Genomic DNA, 20,457 nt, shown 5'->3' with positions numbered 1-20,457 from the left:
ATCTGTGGAGGATAATCCGTGCAATTTTGCAGGATAATTGTTCTGTATATTATTCAACACATTGATAACACTGAATTGTATTTCTTTTGGTTGTTAATTTGGTTGTATTGTTTCTATTCCCATTAGGGGTTTCATGCGCCTTTATAAACCACTCCTTGCGCAAATCACACCACTTGAAGCCGACCAGTTTTTCTCGAGGCTAATTTTTTCCGTATATAGTTGTTACTAATTATCATTTAGAGTAAAGTTCTAGCCTTGTCTAGACATTTTTTCTATATCCTACTTCGAAAATGTTTCGCTGAGTTGTATTTTTTGTTATTGTACTGTTCAGCATTTATATTTTGTTTTGTAATTGTATATTTTGTATGGACTGTGTTTTGTCTTTGCTTGTATCTTGGCACTGTACTATTGTAATAAACGATAATTACTGGCGGCTCTCTCCACTACTGTTGTGTTCATTACTCATTCCACTTACATTAGAAATGATTTCTATTCGGCTGAGCGTAGCGATAGAGAATAGAAAGCACAGTTTTAATTTATTACAAAAAAGCTGGAGACGATCTATATTTTGCCATATTTCTCCCCGACACACGAAATTACATATATTGCAGGATATCTGTTGACTACGGACGACGAATATTCCGTGCATCATGACCATATTTGGGCAGTGTTACAATGTGTTGATTAATAAAAGTTGATATACTAAATTTTCGCTGTACACGACTTGAGTAATTATTAAAAGTTTCCTGGGTCAAGACCATGTTAACAGCAAGTCGATTAAAAACAGGAAAATCTAAGAACATGTATTTAATAAACAGCTCTCTTTCCTTTTGCTGTCTTTCATTTACACATGCGCTGTATCAGCAACAATGATGCGAAACGATAATAGTGTTTGTCGTCCGAACGGTATTTCTCTAGAGAGAACAAAGGGATTAAAAAAACTTTTCATTTGTTATTTGTTCAGTAAACTGTCTGATGGGTTGTATTTGTTGGTTGTTTGGTTCGATAGTTGATTAGTCAGTTGGTTTGTTTGTTGTCATCAATGATATTCAGTAGCTTTACGGTTAATTGCATAACGTGTTATCACAATTACGATAGCGCTAGACTGCGAGCAGGCTCGAAAATGCGCAGGGAAAAACAAGCACGATATTCGACGTGGGGTAAGTTGCGCGCGCGAGCGGCGAAGCCGCCAGGAGAGCGTGGGCTCCAGACGGCGAGCGAAAAGAAGAGACTGCTCTGCTTCCACACAGCGATTGTGACTCTCTTTGATAGTTAGTGTCGATAACAACTCCGCCCATTTTTAAATATGATACTCCGGTGATTTGTACTTTTATTTACCACGTCGCATGTAATCAACGGATCGAATGGAGCTCTTTTAAAATTCCTATCTTGGTTAAAGTTTTCCTTCAGAAATAATGTTGCCAGGGGAAGAGTATACAATACAGTGAACACTCCATTTTATTGCTCCGAGGGACATTTGAACGCTGAAATCGAGTGCGTGTTTGTGACTGCATGAGACCCTTCGCGGCTAGTAAACAAACAGAACAAAGCGTTCAAAACTCAATTTTTCGGTGAATATTAATTAATCCTCTGGAAACGGTTAAATCTTTCATGTAAATGCAGCAAAAGGAACGTCAGCCTTTCCTACTTATTGCTGAAATCCACTGCCGCCGCCTCTTAGTAGCAAAATCTTCCGTGAATCATACAATGATCTAAACCTGTAAAACTAACAGGTCAATAATGATGAATAGTAAAAATTAATCGGAAACAAATTACAGAATGCTAAAGTTATACAATGGGCAGACACACTGTCTGAAGACAAAACAGCGTTAGGTGTTAAGTTAATGACTGTAATATCTGTAACTAGAGTTCAATAAGCAGACATGCTCCAAAACAGCACTTAAATGAATAATATTAGTATAATACAGAAAACATTTAGCCGTTAATTCACGGCGAAATTAGGGTTTAAGTACATATTATATCTAAATAGACCTAGCCGTTAATTCAGCTGTTAATTTACGGCTACTTTGGAGTCCACGTATATTACATGCAACAAATATGTAGCCGTCAGTTCAGGGGAAAATTGGGGTTTACATATTAGTAATATGGAACAAATTTAGCCGTTTTTGTTTTTGTTTGTTTTTTTTCACGGCGAAAGTGGGGTTTCAGTTTGTAACATGGAAAACATTTAGCCATTAATTTACATAATATGGAACACATTAAGCCGTTAATTCACAGCGAAATTAGGGTTTTCGAAAAATTTTAATTTAGCTTTCAATTTACGGATAAATCGAAAAACCATGTACCATGTACCATGAAACAAATTTAGCCGTTAATTCAAGACGAAATTGTCTTTTTTCAGCATATTATATCTAAAAAAACCTTAGCCGTTAACCGACGGCTAAATCGGGGTCCACGTATATTACATGCAACAAATAAAGCCGTTAATTTTCGGCTAGATCGGGATCCACGTATATCGAATTTAGCCGTTCACTCGCTGAAGAATTGCTGTTTCAGTATAATACACGGAAAAACTAAGGCATTGGCCGAATTCACACTAGAGACGAGTAACCCGTCCTCGTCTGAGACGAGTTTCCCATCTTAGCGTGAAATCGGTTCGGGATGGGTTTTAGACGAGAAACTCGTCCAAATTTACCCGTCCACTTATCCGTCTGAGTCGAAGATTTTTTAAAGACGAGTTTCCCGACTAGACGAGAAACTTGTCAAAATGCATCACAAATTCACACTTAGACACGTTTCCAGGTCGAGTTTTAGGAGAAAATGCTCCGATTAGACTGGAACTAGAACGAAAGCAGAGGACTTTGGGAAAACAAATGGTGCCAAAGAAGAAGGTGAAGCGTTCTAAAACACAAAAAAACAAACCCTGGACTTACAAACAGACAAACATCTTTGCCGCTGTGTTGTCATCAACTAAAGGCCGAGATAAGCCTTTTGCTCTTGTTCTGGAAACAATGGCCCTCAAGTTTTGGTTTTCAATAAAGATATACTTCGACGCCAGTGAACTTTTAAGTTGGAAATTATTACTTCGTTTCTTTGAGCCCAAGAGACAGTTTGAAATATAGGCCTGCATACTTTGGAAATACTAGAAACAACCAGGCGCGTTCTGTTTTCTGCTGGCTAGGTAACCACGCAAATCTCGGCATCTTAACCCGTCCTAAAAACTCGTCCTAATGTGAATTCATGTCGGTAAGTCAGATAACTTTTTCATCGCGAATTCATACTAGGACGGGAAGCTCGTCAGACGGGTTACCGGTCCGACGAGTTTCCCGTCCTCTAATGTGAATACGGCTATTAATTTATGGTAAATCGAGGTCCACGTATATAATATGAAAAAAAATTTAGCCGTTAATTTATGGCAAATCGATCGGGGATCACGTAATACTATATAATTTGAAACACGTTCAGCCGCTAATACATTGGGTTTTCAGTATATTACATCGAAACAAAAAAATAGCCATTAATTTATGGCGAATCGTCCAGTATATAATGTGGAACATATTAAGTCGTTAATTCACGGCAAAATTGGTGTTTCAGAAAAAATTTAATTTAGCTGTTAATTTACGGCTCATGATCGGAAAACCATGTTTTTGTAACATGGAACAAATTAAGCCGGTAATTCACGGCGAAATTGGGGTTTCAGTGTGTTATGTCTAAAAAAAAATTAGCGATTAATGTTCGTCTAAATCGAGGTCCTCTTGTATCAAATTTAGCCGTTCATTCACGGCAAAATTGGGTTTTCAGTACATTACATGGAAAAAATTTAGCCTTAAATTTGTGGCGAATCGAGAAAACACGTACATAATATAGAACGCATTTGGCGAAATTGGGATTTCGTAAGCTTAATCGTCCACGTATAAATATGAAAAAAAATAGCCGTTAATTTGTTTTTTTTGAAAAGATTTTATTTACTACTTCACAAAGCACTACAACGCTATCTTACATTACACTGCACTATAATCTCGCTTCATTTACTTTATACTTACATTACATTCAGTTACTTGCTATGCGGCTAAACAAGGCTAGTCAGAACTATAGTTACAGTTAATTTTACGGTTTTGTTAATATACGTAGCTTGAGTTTATTGCACATTTTTCACTTATATCAACACAACTGTGCCTTTCCTCGAAAATCAAAACCATCTGAACGCAACATCAAATTTTAAAAGCCGACAAAGTTCTCTACCTTTTTGGGTAGGCTTCAACCTCGAGGCTTTTAAAGAGTTGTCAACTATTTTGTCACCAAAAAATTTCCTCTCAACATAACAAAATAAGTGAAAAAATTCAACACACAAAGAAATGAATTTGAGTATATCTCTTAACTGTTAAAAGGAAAGATGTTCTGCATTATATTGACGACAGAGTGTCGAATGTGTCTCATCTTCCAGCAGTAAATCAAAGGGTTTAGCGATGAATTTAGATACATCATAGTCCAAGAGTAATAAAAAATATGTCCTGTAGTTATGTTCGGTCCAGAGATGATCTCAACAATACTAAGGCAGGTGATTGGTAAATAACAAACCAAGAACATCAGATATACGTAAAATGTACCAACCGCTAATTTTACATACCTAGCAACATTCGCCATCATTTCCCGATTCTGTCCTTCGTATTGCTGCACTTGTAGGGATTGAATTTGATTTCTGTGGCGTCGAACAGTTGAACAGATCTTGCAGTAAACTAATGTAAGAATTGCGAAAGAGAAAACATCAAAAGCGACATAAATTTGTCTGAAGCTTTCTGGCGTCCACCAAGGAACAGACAAAAGAAATGAACTTAACACGACTATTGAGATCACCACAGCAACAACGCGATTGTGAGTGACACACTCCTGATATCTGAGATGAAGATAAATGGCCAAGAATCTGTCAAACGTGAGAGCCACCACACCAAAGAACGAAGCATAGCTCAAAAAAGATCCAACGATCTTAAATGCGATTCCCGCGTTCCTGTGAGTAGTATTATTTTCAGTTTTTTGCCCCAAACCCGTGGCAAGATATGCAATGTATAAAGGGTGAACCAGTAATCCAGCACTAAGATCAGAAACAGCGAGACTCAGGAGCAATGTTTTCAAAGGCTTTGGTAGCGATGAAGTTTTTCTTATGGCGTGGATTGTGATACTGTTCAACATGATGGCAGTATAACACAAGAAAGCGTTGAAAATAATATTAACAATGTACGTGGAAGAGAATTCTTCACCTTCACTCATTGGACTGTAGAAAGTTCTATACCAGAGCAGTCATCGTAAAAATTTCCAGAAGTGCAGTCACAGTAGTTCCAAGTTGTAAATACAAAGCGAAACTACTGTTTAACTTACAGTTAAACAGTTTGAGTGTTTTCGACAAAACACGACTCGTTTTGAGGAGCGCAGATGGTTGAATAATGATGCCGCTTCAAAAATTTCACTTGGCTAAACATCTGTCAGATTCATGCAATACCTTTGGGTTCTCTGTATCGTTCACCTCGACTTCGACGGCTGCAGCTTTACTTCAATTCAACGCAATAAGGAAATACAGTTCTTTGAATCTATTCAGGAAAAGCCGTGTCCGCCTTTGTCGAAAGCAGATGGTTACAGAAGTCTTGCATGTCATCAGCAACTAAAAGTTTAGAGCTGAGTTTAACATTTTCATTATCTCTAATAAAGATGAGACACCTGAGCAGACTCGTACCCAGACGCTATTTACGTGTTTTGTGGGATGAGAAGATTGGATACGAGGATGGATTGAGGCACCCTGGGTGTCATGGGAAGAGGCGAAGGCAAAGTAGCGATTGGCCGATTTCGTTTCACAGATCCGTGCAATCGTGCGTGGAATCGTGTGGTGCTCTTTTTCAACAAAACGGAGTAATTTTAGACATTTCTAGTTTGGTATTTAACGAGCTAAAGCGTTCGTCCGATGAGTGATTTCTTTTTTGTTGGCTTGTAATGTCGTGCTGCCGTAATGGCAGTGATGTGGGTGATTTGGACAGTTCTTTCAGTGAATTGTGGATCGAAGGTTAGTATCACAGTCATATTTTATCTTGCCCCGAATATTTCAGCGAAGAAGCCATACGTCAGCACGACATTACAAGCCAACAAAAAAGAAATCACTCTTCGGGCGAACGCCATATTGGATCGAAATCTGCCAGTCGCTATTTTTCCTTCGAATCTTCCCATGACACCCCGCGCACCTCAATCCATCCTCGTATCCAATCTTCTCACCCCACAAAAGACGTAAATTCTGACTGGGTACGAGTCTGACACCCGAGGCCTCAAAATAGCATTAAAGGTCGCCCAGTAAGGGGGCAGTGACATTTTGTTACACAAAAAAAAAAAAAAAAAAAAGCTAAAATATATATGGACGTTTTTAGGACCAATTAGAGATAGAAGAGACAATATGCTGATATACCGACGTTTGAAAAATAGACTTCGCTCAGTTCTTGTGTATTACAAAACCCTTACGTACTTGTACTAAAACCTAAACCGCTTGATTATTTCTTTTTATTTTTTTCGGGTTTCAAGGATCAAGATTTAAATTTGGCACAACTTTCAAGTTGAATTGAACAAGAACAAAAAAAAAAATACCATGGTAAAAGTTATTTTACTTTTTTAATTTAAGAAAATCAATTTTAATGACAACACTGTCAAACCGATTGATCAACGAACAAAAAACGAGCTACCCTCCTGCTTTTTTTTCTGTAGGTAGGAAGATTATTTTATTTTTATGTTGATCAACAGATCGAGCAATTAAATATGCTGTATATCCGAACAAGAAACAAAAGATTTATACTAAGACAACAAAATAAAACGTTAATAACAAAAAAAAAATGTTTCAAAGATTATAGTTGGCCAAACATGAGATTCGTCAAATTTCCTTGGGTTCTCTGAATCGTCCACTTCGTCTTCGTTAAAATCTGTAGCTTCAACTTCGCTTCAATGCAACCCAACAAGGAACTAGTTCTTTGCAGTGGTGGGCTGGCCTTTAAGCCATTCAACCCGGGCTAAAAAGGAATTTCCATATTTTTTTATTTTCAGTAGCCGAATGGCGGTATTTTGTTACATGTACTGTTTTTTTGCTCACCATTCAATAATAAATCCCCACCATTATCAACGTGTTTTTTTTTTTAACAAATAAAATGATAACTTTCAAAACAGCATGCATGTTTGATGTGTAAAAAACAAACAAAAAAAATTTGATAGGTTGCGGTCTAAAGAAAGCAAAGACGAGTAGCGTATAGTCACAATTAAGTCGCGCTTATAAATACGACATTCTTCATAAACGAAGCCCGTTATGAACCGTTAATTTTGATTTTTAATTTCTGAATTATAAAGCAAAGGATTAGATTTTGACTACCAGCGATAAATTAAAGTAGTATGACAGGTTCGTGTCAATAAGAACTCTACCATTTTTTAATAATACTCCGGTGATTTGTACTCGTTTTTATCACGTCGCACGTAGTCAACGGATCGAATGGAACTCTTTTAAAATTCGTACCTTGGTTAAAATATTTCCTGCAGAAATAATGTTGGTCTTAAAACGCTGAAATCGAGTGCGTGTTTGTGACTGCATGAGACCCTTCGCGGCTAGTAAACAAACAGAACAAAGCGTTCAAAACTCAATTTTTCGGCGAATATTAATTAATCCTCTGGAAACGGTTAAATCTTTTATGTAAATGCAGTAAAAGGAACGTCAGCCTTTCCTACTTATTGCTGAAATCCACTGCCGCCGCCTCTTAGTAGCCAAATCTTCCGTGAATCATGCAATGATCTAAACCTGTAAAACTAACAGGTCAATAATGATGAATAGTAAAAGTTAATCAGAAACAAATTACAGAATGCTAAAGTTATACAATGGGCAGACACACTGTCTGAAGACAAAACACCGATGGGTGTTAAGTTAATGACTGTAATATGTGTAACTAGAGTTCAATAAGCAGACATGCTCCAAAACAGCACTGGACTGAATAATATGGTATAATATAGAACAAACGAATTTATCCGTTAATTCACGGTGAAATTAGGGTTTAAGTATTTACGGCTACTTTGGGGTCCACGTATATTACATGCAACAAATATGTAGCCGTCAGTTCACGGGTAAATTGGGGTCTAAATATTAGTAACACGGCAAATTTAGCCGGGTTTTTTTTCTCACGGCGAAATTGGGGTTTCAGTTTGTAACATGGAAAACATTTAGTCATTAATTTATATAATATGGAACACATTAAGCCGTTAATTCACAGCGAAATTAAAGTTTTCGAAAAATTTTAATTTAGCTTTTAGTTTCTGACGGATAAATCGAAAACCATGTACCATGTACCATGAAACAAATTTAGCCGTTTATTCACGACGAAATTGGTTTTCAGCATATTACATCTAAAAAAACCTTAGCCGTTAACTGATGGCTAAATTGGGGTCCACGTATATTACATGCAACAAAATAAACCGTTAATTCTCGGCTAGATCGGGATCCACGTATATCAAATTTAACCGTTCACTCGCGGCAAAATTGCCGTTTCAGTATATACTACATGAAAAGATTAAGGCATTAATTTATGGTAAATCGAGGTCCACGTATATAATATGAAAAAAATTTAGCCGTTAATTTATAGCAAATCGATCGAATATCACGTAATACTATATAATTTGGAACACATTTAGCCGCTAATACATTGGGTTTTCAGTATATTACATCGAAAAAAAAATAGCCATTAATTTATGGCGAATCGTCCACGTATATATAATGTTGAACATATTAAGCCGTTAATTCACGGCGAAATTGGAGTTTCCGAAAAATTTTAATTTAGCTGTTAATTTACGGCTCATGATCGGAAAACCATGTTTATATAACATGGAACAAATTAAGCCGGTAATTCACGGCGAAATTGGAGTTTCAGTGTATTATATCTAAAAAAAATTATCTATTATTAAATGTTCCGCTAAATCATATCGAGGTCCTCGTGTATCAAATTTAGCCGTTCATGCACGGCAAAATTGGGTTTTCAGTACATTACATGGAAAAACATTTTAGTCTTAAATTTGTGGCGAATCGAGGAAACACGTATACAATGTGGAACGCATTTAGCCGTTAATTTAAGGCGAAATTGGTATTTTGGAGGCTTAATCGTCCACGTATAAATATGGAAAAAAATAGCCGTTAATTCCTTTTTTGAAGACTTTATTTACTACTTCACAAAGCACTTCAACGCTATCTTACATTACACTGCACTATAATCTCGTCTACATTTACTTACTTACATTATATTATTTGCTATATACGCGTTAATTTACGGTTAAATAAGGGTTTGTATCAAGACTAGTCAGAACAATAGTTACAGTTAATTTTAATTGTATACTGAATACGGTTAATATACGTAGCTTGAGTTTATTGCACATTTTTCACTTATATCAACACAACGGTGCCTTTCCTCGAAAATCAAAACCATCTGAACGCAACATCAAGTTTTAAAAGCGGACACTGAAGTTCTCTACCTTTTTGGGCAGGCCTCAACCTCGAAGCTGTTAAAGAGTTATCAACTATTTTGCCATCAAAAAAATTCCTTGGAACAAAGCAAAATAAAGGGAAAAAATTCAACACACAAAGAAATGAATTTGAGTATATCTCGTAACTGTTAAAAGGAAAGATATTCTGCATTATATTGATGACAGAGTGTCGAATGTGTCTCATCTTTCAGCAGTAAATCAAAGGGTTTAGCGATGAATTTAATAGTATCATGGTGAGGGTATAATATAAAACTTGGCGGAGAGTGGTGTTAGGCCCAGAGAAAATCACAGCAATATTAAGGCACATTCCTGGTAAATAACAAAGCAAAAAGACCAGATAAACGTAAAATGTACCAATCGCTAATTTTATAAGCCTTGCAATATTCGCCATCATTTTCTGATTTTGTCCTTCTTCTTGCTGAACTTGTAGGGATTGAATTTGATTTCTGTGACGTCGAACAGTTGAATAGATCTTGCAGTAAAGTATTGTGTTTAATGCGAGACAGACAATTTGAATAGCGATATTAATGTTTCGCCTGTCTTTTCCCGGATCCACCAAGGAGAAAACGAAATGAATAAGCTTACCACCATTATTGATATCACCTCAGCGACAGCACGCTTGTGAGTGACAGACTCCTGATATCTGAGATGAAGATGAATGGCCAAGAATCTGTCAACAGTCAGCGCCAACACACCAAAGAACGTAGCCCAGGATAAAAAAATAATTACTGGTGGTCATTAGAATTGCGAAAGACGTGTTCCTGTGATTCGTATTTTTTTCAGCGCTTTGTTCCAAATCCATGGCAAGAATTGCAATGTTTAAAGGGTGAACCAGTAATGCTACACCAAGATCTGAAACAGCCAGACTCAGCAGCAATGATTTCAAAGGCTTTGGTAAAGATGAAGTTTTTCTTATGGCGTGGATTGTGATACTGTTAAACATGATGGCGGTAAAACATAAGAAAGCGTTGAAAATGATATTAACAATGTACGTGGAAGAGAATTCTTCTAATTCGTTCATTGTATAGAACGTTCTAACAGAACAGTGATCGTAAAAATTCCCAGAAGTGCAGTCACTTTCCCAGTTTCAAATGCAAAGCGAAAGTTTCGCTTACGTCCGTTATTTTGGACAAAAAAAAAAAGATGCGTTTCAGGAGCCCGCAGATCGTTGAATAATCCAGATAATTTAATTACAAAAATGCTAGTTGGCCAAACATGAGATTCGCCAAATTTCCTTGGGTTCTCTGCATCGTTCACTTCGACTTTGTTAAAAATCTGTAGCTGCAACGCCACTTAAATACGATGCAATAAGGAACTTGTCCTTTATAGTGGCGTTAAGCCTTCCTTTAAGCCATTAAGGCCGGGCTTAACAGGAATTTACATGATGTTTTAAGCAGTCGAAAGGCCGTATTATTTGTAATTGTTTCTTTGCTCACCATTCAATCATAAATCCCGACCTTTATCAAAGTTTTTTCTTTTGAGAACTGAATAAAATCGTAACTTTCAAAACAGTATGTACAAAAAAAAAATAAAATAAAATAAAATAAAAGCAAAAACATAAAAAAGGCTCAAAGGTTGTGCTCTAAAGAAAGCATTATTAGATGCGTGACGGATAATCAGCAACGGTTGCGCTCATGAATATGGCATTCTTCATCAATGAAGCCCGTTAATAAAGGTTAATATTGATTTTAAAAACCAGAAATTAAAATCCGACTACGAATTGGGTGTTCTTTGGTACAAAGCAAAGGATTAAGTTCTCGACCCTCAGTGATAAAAGTAGTATGACCGACTGCTCCGACGTTCAATTAACAGTGATCCCGAGAAATTGCACGGAATATCGCCTGATATTTAGACGACGAGGCCGTAGGCCGAGTTGGCTATAATCTAGTAATATTTCTCAGGATTAAGTAGGATAATTGTTTTATTATTAAACACACTGATAAAATTGCACTGTTTTATTGCACAGGAGCTGGAGGCAATGTATATTTTGCCACTTTGAATAACACTTTGAATAGCTCCTTGAATGTTCCAATTAATTTTTCACGAATATTTGTCGTATGGCAACGATTTAAGTATCTGTATATAGTTCGAAATACGTTAAATATGGAAAATAATCCCAGGTGCCTGCAAAAGTTCATTTCATTTCTAAGCGACCTGCGAGTTGCTCACTCACCACATGGTTTGTTTTCAAGTGATATTTCGCCTGTTTGTTCGCCCTTTCAGTCGCTCTCGGATTTCACATTTGCTTATTAGTCGCCTGCTTTCCCATTTTCTTTCTATCTTTCTCTTCTTTCAACCTTTTGTCGAATATAAGAACAGGTTTTCTTCACAATTCTCGTTCGCTTTTCTAAAAGCAGTTGGCCATCTCACTGACTTCCCCGCCGAAAACACGATTGATTGTGGCATTTCACATCGGCTTACATAGATGGCGAAACTACGTACTCACGTTATAACTAAAATCGCGCGCTCCGCTATTTCTAATTGCGCAGCGTGTTATCTCAATTACGACAGCTCGTGTTATTACTAATTATCAATTGCGACATACATACATATACTTTATTTGTCCTCGAATTTACAGAGTAGCTTTGAATAGCTAATATCGTCGAGAAAATAAATATTAGAAAGAAAGAGTAAATAGACAAAATAAAATAAAACGAAATACAATTACAATTACAATTCTATCATTATATATTCACTATATACATACAACATTATATACACTGTGGAAAGGCCTCATAACAAACGTATTACTTTAGTTTGCGATATGTAATATAAGTTATTACAAACACCTAAGTGTGTCTTTACAATTACAATTTTGATGGATATCCATCACTTTCACTAACACTGAGGTGAATAATTGTCTTAAGTATATACCACACAAGCTGAATAACTAGTGAACCAAAAAATTATTTTACTTCTGACAATATGCTGATAAATTGAGTGAATTATTTTAAAATCTCGCGCGCCACGCGGTAAGCGATTGCTTAGTGTAGAAAGTTCCCTCTCTTTTTCTTGCAGAGATATGATTTTTTTTGGAGACACTTGTTTAGATCCTACGGTGTCATGTCTCCAATTTTTCTGTGAAGTTCGTCTTGTTGTTGAAACCATGCTGAAAAATATTAGATGTTTCATTGTTTTCATTGAAATTTTAGTGCTCGGCAGTTTTCATAAACAAGGGATTGTATTTTCATTTTGGCCTTAGAATATGAGGTTGAAAAGATTAAATAAGTTACCATTTAATGCCGCCAAACCAAACTTTGTTGCCATTTACGTATTTTTTTTTAACAGCCGCCTCGTTTATCGAAATAATTCCCTCTTAAGTAACCATGGCGAAACGGGAAGCCAACTTGTTTCTCTTCGGCTGCTCGGAGGTGAATAGTACTTGGCTAATCACCTCCGAGCTAGCCAATCAGCGCGTGCGAAAAGTACTATTCACTTGTGTGGTATAAACTAACTCGTATTAGTATCTACCACACAGGTGAATAGTACTTCAGCTTGTGTGTTATATACTAAAACAATTATTCACCTCAGTGTCGGTGAAAGTGATGGATATTTACCTCGCCGCTTCGCGGCAATAACAATAACAATAACAAAAACAAAATCAACAATAATAATAATAATAATAATAATAATAAGAAGAAGAAGAAGAAGAAGAAGAAGAAGAAGAAGAAGAAGAAGAAGAAGAAGAAGAAGAAGAAGAAGAAGAAGAAGAAGCAGAAGCAGAAGAAGAAGAAGAAGAGGAAGAAGAAGAAGAAGAAGAAGAAGAAGAAGAAGAAGAAGAAGAAGAAGAAGAAGAAGAAGAAGAAGAAGAAGAAGAAGAAGAAGAAGAAGAAGAAGAAGAATGCCAATTTTTACAATAGGCAGACACACACTGTCTGGAGACAAAACACCGATAGGTTTTAAGTTAATGACTGTAACATTTGTAACAAAATCTCAATGAGCAGACATGCTCCACGAATCCAAAACAACACTCACTGGGCTGAATACTAACTGTAACATTTGTAACTTAAGTTCAATGAGCAGACATGCTCCACGATTACAAAACGGTACTGGGCTGAATACTTACTGTGACAATTACAATAATGTCTCTATGGGCAGACATGCTGCAAAAGTCCAATGACTATGTCATTATAAGACTGGTAACAAAGTCCCTCTGCATAGAGGATTCACACATTACAGATAAAATACAAACTATAGAGTATAAACTTCTGTTCATAGGACTGGAAGTCTATGGAGAAGATAGCACAGCGTATAATCTGAATACTAACGATTAACATCAATTATTAACATTATTATTCACTGTAAACTTATGTAAGATCTTAGTCTATTATTTACTGTAATTTTCTATGAATGTATGTCGTGGTGAATAAAAATAAATAAATAAAGAGTTAGTAAATAAGGCTTTCAAATTAAACTTGAACAGAATCTGTAAACATTCAAGTAGAATTAGGCTGACAAAAACAAGGGGGTGGGCGGGTGTTGTAATTTTGTGACCAGCACTTAGAAAGATCAATGATTTGGGACGACAAACAAGGACAGGCTCAGTGATGAACTCGCATGGTCTTGACTGAGACATCGGAAAAAAGCTGCATCTAATTGGCCTAAAAAGAGCAAAACGTGCCTAGCACATAGGGTGAATTTGATCTTTGAAAGTAACAAGGGGAGTGTTTTCTCTTGCTAGCATATTGTGTGACAGATCTGTTTAAGGTCAAATAACTTCTCTAATCTTCTTTTCATGGCTGTCACATTAACTTAATTTTATAATACTTAAAAAAATTGTTAAAAAAATTAACAGTTTATTAACCGATAAATAGCAGTCCATCTTTAATTCACGGCGAAATTGGGGTTTCAGTATAAAATATTGGAAAAAATTTAGTTGTTAATTTACAGCTAAATCGGACAACCATGTATTTACAAATTTAGCCGCTAATTTATATTAGTTATAACCGTTACATTGTGTTAGTAAATAGTATTTTATATCTAAAAAAAATTAGCCATTAATTTTTTCGGGTCCACGTATATTATATATATATGCAACAAATTTGTCCGTAAATTTCCGGCTATATTAGGGTCTACATATATAATATCAAACACATTTATTCGGGGTTTTTTTCACGGCGAAATTAGGGTTTTAGTATATTACATGGAAACAATTTAGCTATTAATTTATTGCAAATCGGGGATCACGTATGTAATATGGAACACAGGTAGCCACTAATTCACGGCGAAATTGTGGTTCCAGTATATTACATGGAAAAATTTAATATCCATTAATTTATGGCAGATCGGGCCCACGTATATAATATGGAAGACATTTAACCTCTAATTCACGGCGAAATTGGGGTTTCGGTATATTACATGAAAAAAAACTTTATCCATTTCTTTATGGCAGATCGGGGCAATGTATATAATATGGAAGACATTTAGGCTCTAATTAAAGGCGAAATTGGGATTTCAGTATTTCACATGGAAACAATCTGTTGCATTAATTCAGTATGGCAAATCGTCCACGTGTATATTATGGAACACATACATTAATCTTTCAATTCACAGCGAAATTGGAGTTTCAGAAAAGTTTTAATTCAGCTGTTAATTACCGGCTAAATCGGAAAACCATGTATAATAAGGAAAAAATTTAGCCGTAATTTACGATGAAATTGGCGTTTTAGTATATTATATCGAAAAAATTAAACATCTAATTTACGGCTAAATCGGGGTTCACATATATTATCAAAATACTGAGGTCAATTGTAAATTTCAGTTTTCTTTCCATAATCAACATTTAGACTTCAAGGAATTTTAAATTTATCCTATTTATTTTGATATCTGCATTTAACAGAATTTTTCTGAAAAGTATGTTTCAGATTTTCAGAGCTTTTTCTAGGACAAGAGTTGAGATAATCAGGCCTTTTAATTTATTCAATCAAAACAAGTTGTCATAGGTGTAGTAACAGTTCAGGAATTAGGCCCATGAAATTTTAGCTTAATGTACGGAAAAACATCAGAAATTTTTTTGATATTAATTTCTACCAAGTTTAACCTGATTTTAAGGAGAGACTGGATGCAAGTGAAGCAAAAATTTCTTTTTCTCCTCTTCGTTTACTTCCTGCGAACGCCGATGTTGAATTGTCGTCGGCGTTTTCTGGTGTCGGATACTAAACAAGTTTACTAAAATTCGGTTGACGCTCGCATCGGAAAATTCGAAGGTCTCGGAGAAATAAAAACGTAACGTTTTATAACTATGCTTAAAGAAGTTTTGTTTTCACTTTACATTGCCACATATTTGTACTGTAAAAGATTTTTTGGTACAATTTTAACGTGTGACTGAACGGTTGGAAATGCTAAATCTCAACTTGTTCGATATTCATTTAGGAATGAGGACAAAATAAAACTATTTTCATTTCTTGGTTAAATACGACCCAGTCTGTATCTTTGTAAGTCTACCTTGTTGCATTTTTGTTCTCTTGGCAAACTGACAATAAGTGTAAAATTTCGAGTAATGAATTGCTGAGCAAAATTCGATCAGAACGCTTTTAACCAATTATTCTTGTTAGAATGAATATTTGAATATGTCATTTCGCTGTCTTTAAAACTTTAAACTTGTTGTAGACAAAATATGAGCCAGATCGATTTTTCGACCTTGACCGTCATTTTTTTTTTCTTTTGATATTTTAACATTGTTTTGAAGAATCAGTCAAGCGACCAGCCCCGGTTGTTCAAAGAGCGAATAACTCTATCCAGCGGATAAGTCGCTATCCGGCGAGTAAAATGTACTCCAACGAATACATTTTCTCCGCCGGATAGTGACCTATCCGCTGGATAGAGTTATCCTCTGTTTAAACAACCGGGGCCACCTCATCAGTATTTTCTCGGCCTCGTGAGACTCGATCCTCAACCCGATTCTCGATTACTGAGCCTCGATACTCGATTCTCGTCGGGCGTTAGGTTACACATGATCCGAAATATAATTTCATTCTCCTGTTCAACTTACGAGTTCGCTCACAGAGCGCTTTGATATTATCTTTCATCACTATTGAATATTAATTACGGTGTCGACTGTATAACATATAATTTACACGCTTACAAGTCCTCTTTCTGGCATAAACACTCTACTGCCAGAATGAAAATCTTCATACAAACCTCAGCGTTCATTAGAAATAATTCTGATAAACGTGTACACATAACAACGAATTCTAGTTAAAAAGAGGACCATCAACCTAATTAAAAAAGTAATAAATTTAGAAGGCGTATAGTCCCCGTGACCTTCGCGTTACCGTTTTCAAAAGCTTTCTTCTTTTCGCTTGCAAAATTTAAAATTTTCTTTGAGCAAATCAAAGTAAATGCAAAAGTTCAGCACATAAAGAAATGAATTGGGGTATATCTCTTAACTGTAACGAGAAAAGATATTTTGCATTATGTTGATGACAGCGCGTCTAATGTCTCTCATCTTCAAACAGTAAATCAAAGGGTTTAGCGATGAACTGAGTAGCACCATCATAAAGATGAAAAGCGAAAAATGGCGGATTGTGGTGTTAGGTCCAGAGATAATAAAAGCAATCATAATGCTCGTTTGTGGTTAAAATAACAAAGCAAAAACACCAAATATACGTAAAATGTACCAACCGCTAATTTCACACGCCTCGCAACATTGGCCATCATTTCCCGATTCTGTCCTTCGTCTTGTTCCACTTGTAGGGATTGAATTTGATTTCTGTGGCGTCGAACAGTTGAATAAATCTTGCAGTAAAGGATTGTATTGGATACGAGACAAACAATTGCAATAGAGCTATAAATTTTTAGCATGATGTGTCCCGGGACCCACAAAGGAAAAGACGACATATAAATGAACTTAGCACCAGTGTTGAGATCACCACAGCAACAACTCGCTTGTGAGTCACAAACTCCTGATATCTGAGATGAAGATGAAGGGCCAAGAATTTGTCAATAGTCAGCGCCAACACACCAAAGTAGGAAGCCCAGGTTAAAACATTCCCGATCATTGAAGATGCGATACGCGTGTTTCTGAAATATGTATTATTTTCAGGGTATTGTTCCAAACGCATGTAATAAAGTGCAATATTTAAAGGGTGAACCAGTAATCCAACACTAAGATCAGAAACAGCCAGACTCAGCAGCAACGATTTCAAAGGCTTTGGTAACGACGAAGTTTTTCTTATGGCGTGGATTGTGATACTGTTCAACATGATGGCAGTAAAACAAAAGAAAGCGTTGAAAATGATATTAACAATGTACGTGGAAGAGTAATCCTCTGCTTCGCTCATTGTATAGCCGGGGTTCTAACAGAAAAGTGACGATAAAAAAAAAACAAACCAGAAGTCCAGTCACTTTTCAAGTTCTATATGGAAAGCGAAAGTTTCGCTTACGTCTGTCACTTTGGACAAAACACGATTCGTTCCAGGAGCGCAGATGGATGATCAACGGTGATGTTTCAAAAATTCTAGTTGGCTTAACATGAGATTCGTCAAATGTCCTTGGGTTCTTTACTTCGTTTGCTTCAACTTCGTCAATGCAGCGCAGCAAGGAACTAGTCCTTTGCAGCGGCGTTGCCAGCTTTTAAGCCATTAAGCCCGGGCTATAAAGTAATTTCCATTTTTTTTATTTTCAGTACCCGAAAGGCGGTATTTTGTTACTGTTTATTTTCTCGCCATTCAACAATAAATCCCAACCTTTATTAATTTTTTTATTGTGGCAAATAATTTAAACCATAACTTTCAAAACAGCATGCATGTATGAAAAAAAAGTGCTCAAAGGTTTTGCTCTAAAGAAAGCATAGTCGAGTGAGATACAGTCGTGTCGTGAATATGACTTGATCAAAGAAGGCCGTTGATAAACCGGCGTTAAACCGTCTACGAATTGGCTACACTTTTATACAAAGCAAAGGATGAGATTTTTGATTCTCAGCAATAAAAGTAGCATGACCATCTGTTCTTACGTACAATTAACAATTATTATCCTACGAAATTGCACGTAATATCGCCTGATATTAACTTAGCCGACAAGGCCATAGGCCGAATTGACTAAAATCAGGAGATATTCCTTGAGATTAAGTAGGATAATTGTTTTATATATTATTTAACACATTGACAACAAAGCACAGTTTTATTACAGAATTCTGACGACGGTCTTTATTTTGCCATTTTTCTTCCCCAAACACGAAATTGTGTATCTCGCATAATATCTTTTGCCTACTGACGGCGAGTACTAATTCAGCACACCATCGCCATAATTAATTTGGGTAGTGTTACAATGTGTTAAATAATAAAAGCTGATAGACTTAATTTTCGCTGTAGCTGTATACATCAAACAAAAAAATATATATTAAAACATAAAACATAAAATAATAATAATAATAATAATAATAATAATAATAATAATAATAATAATAATAATAATAATAATAATAATAATAATAATAATAATAATCCCCGAGCCGAGTTCTAGCACTAGACTGACATAACATTACGGGTTGCTTCTAGGATATTGAGCTGGACTTCAGTATATTAAAATTTTCTGGATCAAGACCATGTTTACAGGAAGTCGATTAAAACAGGAAACTCTGAGAATATGTATTTAAACAGCTTTCTTTCCTTTTCCCGTCTTTGATTTAAACATGCGCTAAATGTATCATCAACAATGCGAAACGATACTGTCGTCTGAACAATATTTCTCTAGAGAGAATTATGGGATTAAAAACCTTTCCCTTTTGAATTTTTTCAGTAAACTGGCTGATTTGTTCCCTTTTTGGTTGTTTAGTTCGATAATAGTTTACTGGAAAGTTGGTTGGTTTGTTGTCACCAATCATGTTCAGTGCCTCTTCGGTTAGAATGGTTATTTCTAATTGCGCAAAGTGTTATCACAATTACGACAGCTAGTGTTATTACTAATTAGTCAGAATTGCGAGAACGTATTATTTTAATTTGCGATATGCAAGTTGTTACGAAACGCGTCAGCCTGTTATTAAAATCACAATAGCTCGTTTTATTACTAATCGCGATAACGGGTCATCACAATTTAGGATAGGTAGAAAGTCATTCATTCACTCACTCACTCACTCACTCACTCACTCACTCACTCACTCACTCACTCACTCACTCACTCACTCACTCACTCACTCACTCACTCACTCACTCACTCACTCACTCACTCACTCACGCACTCATTCACTCGTTCGTTCGTTCGTTCGTTCGTTCACCGGCAATTTACACCCCTGCACGTAAAGTAAGATCTTCTTCAGAACTATTAGTTGCTCCTTTCTTTAGTTTGAAGAGTTAGAAGACAACGTTTACTGTCTGTGCCCCTAAATTATAGAGCTCTTTACCGATTGAAATATTAACACAACTGTAATTCAGTTGATATTTTTAAAGATAAGTTAGCAACGATTCTTTTTAAACGAATTTTCACACATTTAGACAATTTTTTCACAAATCTTCAACCCCCTTGTTAGTGTAATGAATTTTCCTCACTCTTGTGAAGCGCCTTAGAACTTTTTTTGGATTTTGGCGGTGATGTCGTCGACGCCTAATTTCTTCGCCGTGAGCTCTGGAATGTGCACTGTTCAAACTGTCGAGTACTCCTTAGAAGGTTTGTTTTCTTTCTGAAAACGGTATATGGGAGTTTTGAAAATTTACTCGTATATAAACGAACAAACATGGTCGCCATTTTGATTTTTGTTCGTGCCCAAGCGTATGAAGGCTTGACCAGTCGACTCAAAATACACCCCACCGCTGACGACGCTCACGGACTTACGTGCAGAATTCAGAATCGCAATCCAACATGGCAGACTCCTTCGTAGTCGCTGTCATCACGTTTTACGTGTAACTTGCATTGCAGCGAGACGTTACGATTCAATTTTTCAGCTTTTCATGGGGAATGTTGGGTTACTGGCCTTGCAACCAGAGGTAGGTTTTGTTTCCTTTTCGTCTTCACGTGAATGTAAATGAT

The 20,457-nt window shown here is 36.2% G+C and overlaps 1 pseudogene; it reads right to left on the bottom strand.

The window, feature by feature from the left end:
- Positions 1–9,427: 9,427 nt before the first annotated feature.
- Positions 9,428–10,555, bottom strand: LOC146472723 (adenosine receptor A3-like; annotated as a pseudogene).
- Between the last annotated feature and the right edge of the window lie 9,902 nt (positions 10,556–20,457).

The sequence above is a fragment of the Pavona decussata genome, unplaced genomic scaffold (genome assembly GCF_977016875.1).
Source record: "Pavona decussata unplaced genomic scaffold, jaPavDecu1.1 SCAFFOLD_98, whole genome shotgun sequence".
NCBI classification, from domain to species: domain Eukaryota; kingdom Metazoa; phylum Cnidaria; class Anthozoa; order Scleractinia; family Agariciidae; genus Pavona; species Pavona decussata.
Note: the sequence above shows the minus strand (reverse complement) of the source record. Positions and strands in the feature narration are given on the sequence as shown.